This window comes from Heterodontus francisci, chromosome 16 (genome assembly GCF_036365525.1).
Source record: "Heterodontus francisci isolate sHetFra1 chromosome 16, sHetFra1.hap1, whole genome shotgun sequence".
NCBI lineage: Eukaryota > Metazoa > Chordata > Chondrichthyes > Heterodontiformes > Heterodontidae > Heterodontus > Heterodontus francisci.
Genome location: NC_090386.1, coordinates 40,135,169 through 40,147,643, shown reverse-complemented (window position 1 = coordinate 40,147,643; position 12,475 = coordinate 40,135,169).

The window sequence follows — 12,475 nt, the reverse complement described above, 5'->3', positions numbered from 1 at the left end:
GTTGCAGGTCCTCAGTGTCCTCATAGTCCGAGGAGGAATCCTGTTGACGTAATGCCCCCCTCCCTCCTCCCTTTAAGAGTGCAGAGTGAGACCCCTGAAAAGAAACTTACTTTCTGCCGCGAAACCTTCTGCCTCTGTGGACCCACCGGCTTTTCCAATCATGAACGAGATGGCACATGACGATCGCCCATTCATCGAAAATCAGGAAGTGTCAGTGGAGAGGCGGCGGACTGCATAATCAGCAAAGGTAAATACTGTTTACCATATGCTAATTGTGGTGCTGTGGCTGTGCGGTGGTGGGGGGGGGGCGCCACACTGAGGTTCCGCCTCTGCCGGTAATATATGGTGGGCCATTCTCGATGTCGCGGGTTGAGGCGGGCCTCTTCCCGCAGCATTTTATCGGCCCCTGCGCCGTGATCTGCAGCGTCGAGGGGCTGGTAAAATTCAGCCCATTGTGTTTAAAATTAAACCCTGTTGCAATAAGACCAGGTGAAGACACTAAAAGACCCCTAAACACAGTGCTCCCCTGGCCATAACACCTTCCCACCATCCTCTACACGCATGATGTTAATTTGTCCCCACCCACCCTCTCCCACAGAGAGAAACCTACCTCCTCCCCCCTCGCCACCTGGGTCCGTGGTGGGCCTCATCCAGGGCCATCTTCAGGCATCACACCCACCCGCCTCCCCCACCCACCACGGATCCCAACATAAAGGATTCTATAGAACCCAGCCTAATGTATCACAGACTATTTTACATCTCTCCTGATTTTTATTTCCATTAAAATCAATTCACTATCACCCATTTTACAAAGTCAAAACTATCCATCTTGTGTTTAAATTCACCTGTAATATGTCATAACTTCAAATACATCTGCTATAATAGCCAGAATAGCCTCACTATCACATGGAGGGACCCAGCTCACCACCACCTTTTTAAGGGCAATTAGGGATGGGCAATAAATGCTGGCCTAGCCAGCGACTCCCACATCCCATAAATGAATTGAAAAAAGCTAATGTCTCTGTGCTGATATGATGGCAACTTTATCACAAAGCAGTGTAATACTGTTCTGCGATGGTTTGCACTAAGACTGTTATCTTTCTGCAAGTTACCAGAAAACCTTAAACTATCACAACATTGGTGAACCTTCATATTTAAAATTCCACAAGTAACTGCAACTGATCGCATGGAGTTAGAGACTGGGAGACACCAGGGTCCAGTTGCATTTATCTTTAATATATTCTATAGCACATTGAAATGATTTGTGAGTTATTCCTCACATCAAACATCTTGCAGCTTTTCAGATCATTATTGCAGGCGTACTGGGAAATTGTAGCTGTAACTGACACATTTATACACAATAGTTAGTGAATAGTTGCAACGAAGTCTCATTTTGGGATAAAATATGATCAGTCTTCCCTGCCATTAGAAGTAGAGTGTAGCTGCAAACATTACGTTAGAAGAAACTAGCTGGTAAGTCTTCATATCACTGTTTCACTTTTACATGCACCTCCACAATACCCATGTCAGGTCGGAGTGATCACACAAGAACGTTTGATTGCCAATTAAATCACTCTCCCTGCTGCCCTCTGTTCTACACCCACTGAATTCCCGGCAAATCTCTCAAACATTTCTACATCAGCACAGCACGGACAAAGTTTTGAAAGACTTAACTTGATACAACATCACCTGCACAAAAGAATCTCTGCAACAGGACAATGCCTCAGACAAAAATCCATTTCGCAATCCATCCAACAGCTCCTTAACTTTGGCTTTACTAAATGGTCTCTCCATCATACGGACACACTAAAACAGTGCAAGAAAAATCACCATTAAGTGCTGGCTGACGGCTAGAGTTTGACTGCTAATAGAATATGAGAATGTTTTTCTTGCATGCCTCATGCCTTCATAATTCAATTCAAGGCATAACCTGGGAACATGCCACAGCTGTCTTCTCAATAGTCAATATCAGCTAATTGTATTAATAATGGTACATGGTTTCAGGGCTGACCAAAGATATACTTTTTGAGCCCCTGAACAGACATCTGGGTACAAACGAAATGGCCAGCACTAAGTTTGTGTGCGGATGACTTTTGCAGGATGTACGACTGTAATACTGAAATTCATTGTTGTATAATGCTTACATGTAGAAGAATGGATACTGAAGAATAAATATGTCATTACATTGAGAAGTCCAGATGCTATTTAGACTACAGAGCATGCTGTGATTATCTGTAATAATATAGTCCAGCAGAATAAGGTAACCAGCTATAATATTACTCTCTTAATGCCTCAGGAACATTCAATTGCAAGGCACTACGGAGAGAAAAAGGGTGCAGATTTTTGTTATGTTGGGTCTGCACCCTGTTTTCACTGCCCCTGGATTTTCAGGGCTTCTGCAAATGGGTGGAGAAAGGACTGCACCTGTAACAGGCACACAGCCCATTGAAGAGGGCATTACTGGGCTCACAAATTAATTTCTTCCCACTACAGCCAAAGGGGCATCCAGTTCCAATGGTACCCCCAGTAACTAGTTCTGGCCTTTGGCCAGGATCCTCCTCAGATCAGAAGGTCTAAAGGATGTGTTAGCAATGGGAATAGGACCCTACTTGTGAGACCATGCTTTCCTTTTCACTGACCCAGATGATCTTTGAATACACAAAGTTGTTGACTTTTAAAAATAAAGGTTCAGTTTTCAAAGACAAAGCCCATTTTTTCATAATGCTATTAGACAATATAAGAACAGGGAGGTTATGATGGAGCGGTATAAAACGCTAGTTAGGCCACAGCTGGAGTACTGTGTACAGTTCTGGGCACCACACTATAGGAAGGATGTGATTGCACAGGAGAGGGTGCAGAGGAGATTCACCAGGATGTTGCCTGGGCTGGAGCATTTCAGCAATGAAGAGAGAGTGAAAAGGCTAGGGTTGTTTTCCTCAGAACAGAGAAGGATGAGGAGGAACATGATTGAGGTATACAAAATTCTGAGGGGCATTGATAGGTTAGATAGGAAGAGACTTTTTCCCTTCACAGAGGGGTCAATAACCAGGGGGTATAGATTTAAGGTAAGGGGCAGGAGGTTTAGAGGGGATTTAAGGAAAATATTTTTCACCCAGAGGGTGGTTGGAATCTGGAACACACTGCCTGAAGTGGTGGTAGAGACAGGAACCCTCACAACATTTAAGAAGTATTTAGAGGAGCACTTGAAATACCATAGCATACAAGGCTACGGGCCAAGTGCTGGAAAATGGGACTAGAATAGTGAAGTGCTTGATGGCCGGCACAGACACGATGGGCCGAAGGGCCTGTTTCTGTGTTGTATAACTCTATGACACCCATTGTCCATACAAGCAGGCTTTCCAGCAAGTGTCATGGTTAGCATTCAGGATCTTGCCTCCGTTTTTCCTGCTCCTTAGCTCACAGGTTCTGTAGCTAGTTGTAACACATCAGCTGGTGCTATGACTGCAGTGAGCTAACTCAGCAGCCTTAGGTTGAACCTGGGACCCTTCTGGTCTGTATGACTTCTTTCTTTCTTTTGGGCCTCCTTATCTCGAGAGACAATGGATACGCGCCTGGAGGTGGTCAGTGGTTTGTGAAGCAGCGCCTGGAGTGGCTATAAAGGCCAATTCTGGAGTGACAGGCTCTTCCACAGGTGCTGCAGAGAAATTTGTTTGTTGGGGCTGTTGCACAGTTGGCTCTCCCCTTGCGCCTCTGTCTTTTTTCCTGCCAACTACTAAGTCTCTTCGACTCGCCACAATTTAGCCCTGTCTTTATGGCTGCCCGCCAGCTCTGGCGAATGCTGGCAACTGACTCCCACGACTTGTGATCAATGTCACACGATTTCATGTCGCGTTTGCAGACGTCTTTATAACGGAGACATGGACGGCCGGTGGGTCTGATACCAGTGGCGAGCTCGCTGTACAATGTGTCTTTGGGGATCCTGCCATCTTCCATGCGGCTCACATGGCCAAGCCATCTCAAGCGCCGCTGACTCAGTAGTGTGTATAAGCTGGGGGTGTTGGCCGCTTCAAGGACTTCTGTGTTGGAGATATAGTCCTGCCACCTGATGCCAAGTATTCTCCGAAGGCAGCGAAGATGGAATGAATTGAGACGTCGCTCTTGGCTGGCATACGTTGTCCAGGCCTCGCTGCCGTAGAGCAAGGTACTGAGGACACAGGCCTGATACACTCGGACTTTTGTGTTCCGTGTCAGTGCGCCATTTTCCCACACTCTCTTGGCCAGTCTGGACATAGCAGTGGAAGCCTTACCCATGCACTTGTTGATTTCTGCATCTAGAGACAGGTTACTGGTGATAGTTGAGCCTAGGTAGGTGAACTCTTGAACCACTTCCAGAGCGTGGTCGCCAATATTGATGGATGGAGCATTTCTGACATCCTGCCCCATGATGTTCGTTTTCTTGAGGCTGATGGTTAGGCCAAATTCATTGCAGGCAGACGCAAACCTGTCGATGAGACTCTGCAGGCATTCTTCAGTGTGAGATGTTAAAGCAGCATCGTCAGCAAAGAGGAGTTCTCTGATGAGGACTTTCCGTACTTTGGACTTCGCTCTTAGACGGGCAAGGTTGAACAACCTGCCCCCTGATCTTGTGCGGAGGAAAATTCCTTCTTCAGAGGATTTGAACGCATGTGAAAGCAGCAGGGAGAAGAAAATCCCAAAAAGTGTGGGTGCGAGAACACAGCCCTGTTTCACACCACTCAGGATAGGAAAGGGCTCTGATGAGGAGCCACCATGTTGAATTGTGCCTTTCATATTGTCATGGAATGAGGTGATGATACTTAGTAGCTTTGGTGGACATCCGATCTTTTCTAGTAGTCTGAAGAGACCACGTCTGCTGACGAGGTCAAAGGCTTTGGTGAGATCAATGAAAGCAATGTAGAGGGGCATCTGTTGTTCACGGCATTTCTCCTGTATCTGACGAAGGGAGAACAGCATGTCAATAGTCGATCTCTCTGCACGAAAGCCACACTGTGCCTCAGGGTAGACGCGCTCGGCCAGCTTCTGGAGCCTGTTCAGAGCGACTCGAGCAAAGACTTTCCCCACTATGCTGAGCAGGGAGATTCCACGGTAGTTGTTGCAGTCACCGCGGTCACCTTTGTTTTTATAGAGGGTGATGATGTTGGCATCGCGCATGTCCTGGGGTACTGCTCCCTCGTCCCAGCACAGGCATAGCAGTTCATGTAGTGCTGAGAGTATAGCAGGCTTGGCACTCTTGATTATTTCAGGGGTAATGCTGTCCTTCCCAGGGGCTTTTCCGCTGGCTAGGGAATCAATGGCATCACTGAGTTCCGATTTGGTTGGCTGTATGTCCAGCTCATCCATGACTGGTAGAGGCTGGGCTGCATTGAGGGCAGTCTCAGTGACAGCATTCTCCCTGGAGTACAGTTCTAGGTAGTGCTCAACCCAGCGGTCCATCTGTTTGCGTTGGTCAGTGATTATGTCCCCCGATTTAGATTTGAGGGGGGTGATCTTCTTGATGGTTGGCCCAAGAGCTCTCTTCATGCCATCATACATTCCTCTGATGTTTCCGGTGTCTGAGGTCAGCTGAATATGGCTGCATAGGTGTTGCCAGTAGTCGTTTGCGCAACGCCTAGCTGTTCTTTGTGCAGTACTTCTGGCTGCTTTAAGTGCTGCGGATGTTAAATCGCTGGGGGCTTTCTTGTAGTTCAAAAGTGCAATGCGCTTAGCGGCTATGACAGGTTCCAGCTCTTCATTATGAGATTGAAACCAGTCTGCATTTCTCTTCGCACTTTTGCCGTAGGTGGTCAAAGCTGACTCATAGATGGCGTCTCTGATGTGGGCCCACTTGGTCTCAGCATCCCCTGTGGGAGTGTTTTGAAGAGCTGTTACAAGTGAATTTAGAAATTTTTGTAACAGCTGTGGGTGAGAAATTCTGCTCGTGTTGATGCGCGGGTGGCCCTTCTGCTTGGAATGATGCAACTTCTTTGGTCTGAGTCTAACCTTGCTGCACACCAGGGAGTGGTCGGTGTCGCAGTCCGCACTGTGGAAGCTGCGTGTGATTTGAACACTGTTTAAGGCGGCTCGCCTTGTGACAATGAGGTCTAGCTGGTGCCAACGACGTGATCTTGGGTGCCTCCATGAAACCTGGTGACAGGGTTTAGTGTGAAAGAACGAGTTGGTGATGCAGAGGTTATGATAGGTACACAACTCAAGCAGTCTCTGCCCGTTCTCATTCATCCTTCCAACGCCATAGCGCCCAAGGCAGGAGGGCCATGAGTCATGGTCGGCCCCAACCCTGGCATTAAAGTCCCCCAGCAGGAATAGGTGTTCGGTGTTGGGGATGCTGCTAATGATGTTATGGAGTTGTTCATAGAACTGGTCTTTAGCTTCAGGTGCGGAGCAGAGTGTTGGAGCATAGATGCTGAGTAGGTGTACTGGACCAGAGGTGGTGAGCAGTCGGATGGACAGTATGCGTTCCGAGCCATTTGAGGGAGGCTCTATCATGCTGAGCAAGGAGTTTCTGATGGCGAAGCCCACTCCATGCTGTCTTGGTTCTTCAGGATCCCTGCCCTGCCAGAAGAAGGTGTAGTCTTGCTCTGCTAGAGAGCCACTCGCGGGGAGGCGAGTCTCCTGAAGTGCTGCAATGTCCACATTGAATCTACTGAGCTCGTTGTTAATGATGGCGGTCTTCCGAGAATCGTTGATTTGTGTAAGGTCTTCCGACAGGCCAGGACACATAGTTCTGACGTTCCAGCTTGCAAAGCGAAGGGCTGGTACCTTCTTTCCTTTTTTCATGTTGTTTGGTGCGGTGTATCAGTCCACCTTTCGGGCAATGACCCTGAGCTCCAAGCACCCATTGAAGCAGGCAGACTGTGGCGGGACAGAACCTTATTGACCGGGGGCTGCCCGGTTTGAGGCGGGCGGTAGCTGTCCAGTGAGGTGCAATGACCTCTCCCACCGACAAAGGCAACCCGTGGCGCCCAGTTTCTACGCCAATTTATCTGGACTTATAACCCGTAACTGCTGCCTTCCGTGTTGTTTTAGTCGCTGTGAGGCAACTATGGAGTGACCTCTCCATGGCGCATGCCTGGGCAAATTTATGGAGGTTGAGAGTTGCCCAGTCGTCAAAACCCCCCTCTCGGCCTTTCTGGTGGGGTCCAAAGGAGTGCAGGACACGACGTTTGGCACCAGTATGGCTGCAGGAACTGCCGGAAACATGCCAAAGGTGACACATGACCGCCTACGGGGTTCCGCTCCGGATTTTCTGTTAGGGTTTACTCCCTTAGCCTTGGTCTCTCCCGAGACACCCACAAGGCAGTGGGGTTGTTGGGGCCCCTACACAGGTGTAGGATGGTGCCGGTGGGAGGAGGGGATGCAAGGGGGAGGGGTAGAGGGAGGGGGTGGGGGGGGGTGCAGGGGAAGGGGGTGCGGGGTGAAGATGGTGCGAGGGGGGGGCGGGCTGGGACGGGGTTGTGAGGGGGTGAGCTGAGAGGGTGGAGCAGGGAAGGGGACGGGGGTGGGGGGGGGTGGAAGGGGGGTAAAGTGGGGGGGAGGGGGGGTGGAATCTGGTGCAGGTAATAAGCCATTTCCTCAGTGCCCACCATCGACGTCCGGAAAGCTCATCCACGTCCTTCGGGAGGTGAAGCATCATTTGGCAGACTTAGAGGTGATTACATTTGCTAAGGGTTTTTTTTTTTGCAGTGGTTTAAATAAAGGCATGCAGCATTGCCGACAGTGCGCTGCAGATGCTCTCCGAGCCATCTCCCGCGGGCGCTTTGAAGTTGCGGCCGGGGGGGCCGTTCGTGGATGTTTTGGGTGTTCGGGGCACCTTTTCACAGGACTTCTCTCGGGTCCCGCAGCTCCTTCTTCACCTCAATGGACTTACCGCATGCCGTGGCTGCAGACACTCTGGACTGTGAAGACAGCAGGATCGGAGATTGAAGTATCGGCAGCTGTGCTCGTCAGTTTCATCCGGATCAATTTCATTGAGAAAACAAAGAGCAGGTGTGGCTGGGGGAGGGCAGTGGGCCCAGGTAACATACACTAAACTAACTGTTAACTTTTAGATAGGGCTAAAATGAACTGATTTAAAGAGCCAGGGGAATTTAAACAGTTTAAGAGGGCAGATTGGGGGAGAAAACGTTAGGGATGGGAGCAGATGGCCATGGATAGAGTTGAACAGCAAGGGAGCTTCCTAGGGAGCTTCCAGCCCAGGAGCCATCTTGAACATCTGTATGACTAATTTCCTCAGAATGACGTGCACTTGCTAAGAATTGGGATACTCATGTCTCAGTCTTTTTAATGAAACTGTCAACACATTGTCACGCAAATCGGAAGTGCGATGATCTAACATTCACGGACTAACTCTGAAGAGACATGAAAAAATTGACTTTTTCTTTAAAAAAATAAACCTTTATTTTTAAAAGTGAACAATGGTCCAAAATGGTCACCGAAGAAAAAGGGGATTAGCTTTTTGTGTATTCAAACAGTCTGACAAAGACAAAGGAGAAAAGGTGTTAATGAAACCCATCTGACACCTATCCTAAAAACATTCTATTCTTCTAAAACAAAGGAGGTGTGAAGTAGTCACGTCCAGGTCCATTGTGTGATCACCTTGGCCAAAAACCAGAAAGTCTCCTAACAAGAGGTGAGAAGTGACACAGTTTTACCTTTATAAAAGACAGCTAGAGAGAGAGAAAGAGACTGACCCAGAAGCAGCTGACATTCCAGCAAGCCAGAAAGCACATGTCCTGCTGAAAAAAACATCTACATTATACAGCAGAGAGAGAGCTAGAAGTGACCCACCATCTTTAGCAGAACCTTCAACCAAAACAGAAATCTACAATCATATCAGGCCTGCAACCATCTAGAACTTGAGCCTCAAGAGAATTCAGCAGGTTTATCATAACCTTTCTTCTCCACTAAAAGCCACCTTTCTCTTTCCCTTTTCTATCTGTTTCATCTTGTGTGTATATGTGCAAGCAGATGCGTGAGTGGATGTGGTTGTGATCATTTCAGGGTCAGGCGTATTCATTAATAAACAATTGACTTTCTGTTTTTTTTTAAACCTACAAGAAAACCTGTCACTGTCTGTTTATTTGAAACTAAAACACCAAGTGGCTAAACTCTTAAACACTTGCTGCGGTCAGGTGGGGAGTTGAATAGTGGGAACCACCCACGTCACACCACGTGGCTGTAACAACACGGTTTTAACCTGATACATGAAAACTAATTCTCCAGTCCCCATCATAATACTATCTCTGACCTGCACTCCCTTAGAGCTTGGCACAGAGACTTGTGTAGTGTTTGGAGCCCATCCATTCCAGTGTGGAAGTGGTGACCAACTGCATTGAAACACTTGCCCAACCATGATGGGCAATGTCTCAGCTTCCATTTCAGCACAGGCAACAGCTACGTGATGTCTAGGTGCTGCAATGGAAGCTCAGACAGAGGTCGTGCAAGCTCAGCTTTCTGCCATCATTATTGCAGACAGCAGTGTTCAAAGGGGCTTGCAGAGTGTCACAGCAGTCCAGCAATCTCTCCTCCAACACCATACCAGGATTGCTGAGGCACAAATCTACCCTCCCCCAGTACTCCACCTCTCACAATGGTCGTGGCACTGTGGTGCACAAATCTGCTTTTGTCTCTCAGTATTTCTCCTCCCACCACTGCCAATCCACCAATGCCACTCATGTCAAGTTGATGCAGTCCAAATCTGGGCCTTCTAGAACCGCACCTACTCAAGGTGGTCCTCCAAGGCCATCTGCAATTCACCACATACCTCCCCCCCCGGCTCCACGCCCCCCCCCCTCCCACCCCCACCGACTGAAGATCTGCAGCCAGCCTCTGGGGTAGCACTGTATAGGAGCACAAGGACAGACAAAGGCACATGGAAGATAGGCACAAAGGGAGTAAAAGGGAGTTGACTTTGTATGCAATATGGCCTGGTTTGATTTTTAAGTTTTGGTTTGGTGTCTTTATTCTGTGGTGGCCTAGCGAATAGTGTGATGGCCAGTAACAGAGGGAAGGTAAGGTGTGGAACTCTTGATCAATGGGGAACTGGCTTTAGGTTTACCAGTATCACCATTGAATGAGTCAATCATGGACAGCCCAGCCAGAAAGAGGCTATGTCCATGACCTTCTCCTTTCCTCCACCCCGTCCTCTTCCTCCTCCTCCTCAACTGGTTGCCAAATTGCTGGTGGTAAGGGCTGTTCTCTCATGATGGTGAGGTTGGGCAGCATATAGCAGACCACTGCAAATCTTGACACTCACTCTGCTGAGTACTGCAGGGCTTCTCCAGAGTAGTGCAGGCTACAGAAGTATTATTTCAGCACCCAATGGTCTGCACTATCACATTTCACATGGTGGCATAGCTTTCATTATATGCATGCTGCTCACATGTGCAGGGATTGTGCATTGCAGGCATGAGCCATGTTGTCAAAGGATAGCCCTTGTCACCCTGTAGCTACTCTCTGGTTTGTTGTGGTTTCTCAAATGCAGATGGTGCGGTGGATTGTGTTAAACTCCAGAAAGTTTGTTATGGAAGGGTAATGCTGGAGCCTATCTTTACTCAGTTTCACATTTATTATACAGAGTAAAAAGATTACAAACATGTAGCTGCTCATTCACACCCTCCACCATTCTCAGTAAGTGTCTGCTTATAAGTGCTCAAGTAAGACCCCCAATTAACACCCTCCAACTGCATAAAATCAAACAATTGATAGATTAACAGATTCCCTTTCTTCTTTTATAATACAACATGGATTAACATGCTCAAACAACATTTCAAAATAAATGCCATATTCATCTTTGGCCTCCTTATCACGAGAGACAATGGGTAAGCGCCTGGAGGTGGTCAGTGGTGTGTGGAGCAGCGCCTGGAGTGGCTATAAAGGCCAATTCTAGAGTGACAGGCTCTTCCACAGGTGCTGCAGAAAAATTTGTTTGTCGGGGCTGTTACACAGTTGGCTTTCCCCTTGCGCTTTTGTCTTTTTTCCTGCCAACTGCTAAGTGTCTTTGACTCGCCACACTTTAGCCCCGCCTTTATGGCTGCCCGCCAGCTCTGGCAAACGCTGGCAACTGACTCCCACGATTTGTGATCAATGTCACAGGACTTCATGTCGCGTTTGCAGATGTCTTTAAAGCGGAGACATGGACAGCCGGTGGGTCTGATACCAGTGGCGAGCTCGCTGTACAATGTGTCTTTGGGGATCCTGCCATCTTCCATGCGGCTCACATGGCCAAGCCATCTCAAGCGCCGCTGACTCAGTAGTGTGTATAAGTTGGGGATGTTGGCCACCTCGACGACTTCTGTGTTGGAGATACGGTCCTGCCACCTGATGCCAAAGTATTCTGCGGAGGCAGCGAAGATGGAATGAATTGAGACGTCGCTCTTGGCTGACATTCATTATCCAGGCCTCGCTGCCATAGAGCAAGGTACTGAGGACTCAGGCTTGATACACTCGGACTTTTGTGTTCCGTGTCAGTGCGCCATTTTCCCACACTCTCTTGGCCAGTCTCGACATAGCAGTGGAAGCCTTTCCCATGCGCTTGTTGATTTCTACATCTAGAGACAGGTTACTGGTGATAGTTGAGCCTAGGTAGGTGAACTCTTGAACCACTTCCAGAGCGTGGTCGCCAATATTGATGGATGGAGCATTTCTGACGTCCTGTCCCATGATGTTCATTTTCTTGAGGCTGATGGTTAGGCCAAATTCATTGCAGGCAGCCGCAAACCTGTCGATGAGACTCTGCAGGCACTCTTCAGTGTGAGATGTTAAAGCAGCATCGTCAGCAAAGAGGACTTCCCTGATGAGGACTTTCCGTACTTTGGACTTCGCTCTTAGACGGGCATGGTTGAACAACCTGCCCCCTGATCTTGTGTGGAGGAAAATTCCTTCTTCAGAAGACTTGAACGCATGTGAAAGCAGCAGGGAGAAGAAAATCCCAAAAAGTGTGGGTGCGAGAACACAGTCCTGTTTCACGCCACTCAGGATAGGAAAGGGGTCTGATGAGGAGCCGCCATGTTGAATTGTGCCTTTCATATTGTCATGGAATGAGGTGATGATACTGAGTAGCTTTGGTGGACATCCAATCTTTTCTAGTAGTCTGAAGAGACCACGTCTGCTGACGAGGTCAAAGGCTTTGGTGAGATCAATGAAAACAATGTAGAGGGGCATCTGTTGTTCGCGACATTTCTCCTGTATCTGACGAAGGGAGAACAGCATGTCAACGGTCTTTCGCTCTGCACGAAAGCCACACTGTGCCTCAGGGTAGACGCAGTTGGCCAGCTTCTGGAGCCTGTTTAGAGCGACTCGAGCAAAGACTTTCCTCACTATGCTGAGCAGGGAGATTCCACGGTAGTTGTTGCAGTCACCGCGGTCACCTTTGTTTTTATAGAGGGTGATGATATTGGCATCGCGCATGTCCTGGGGTACTGCTCCCTACGGCAAAAGTGCGAAGAGAAATGCAGACTGGTTTCAATCTCATAATGAG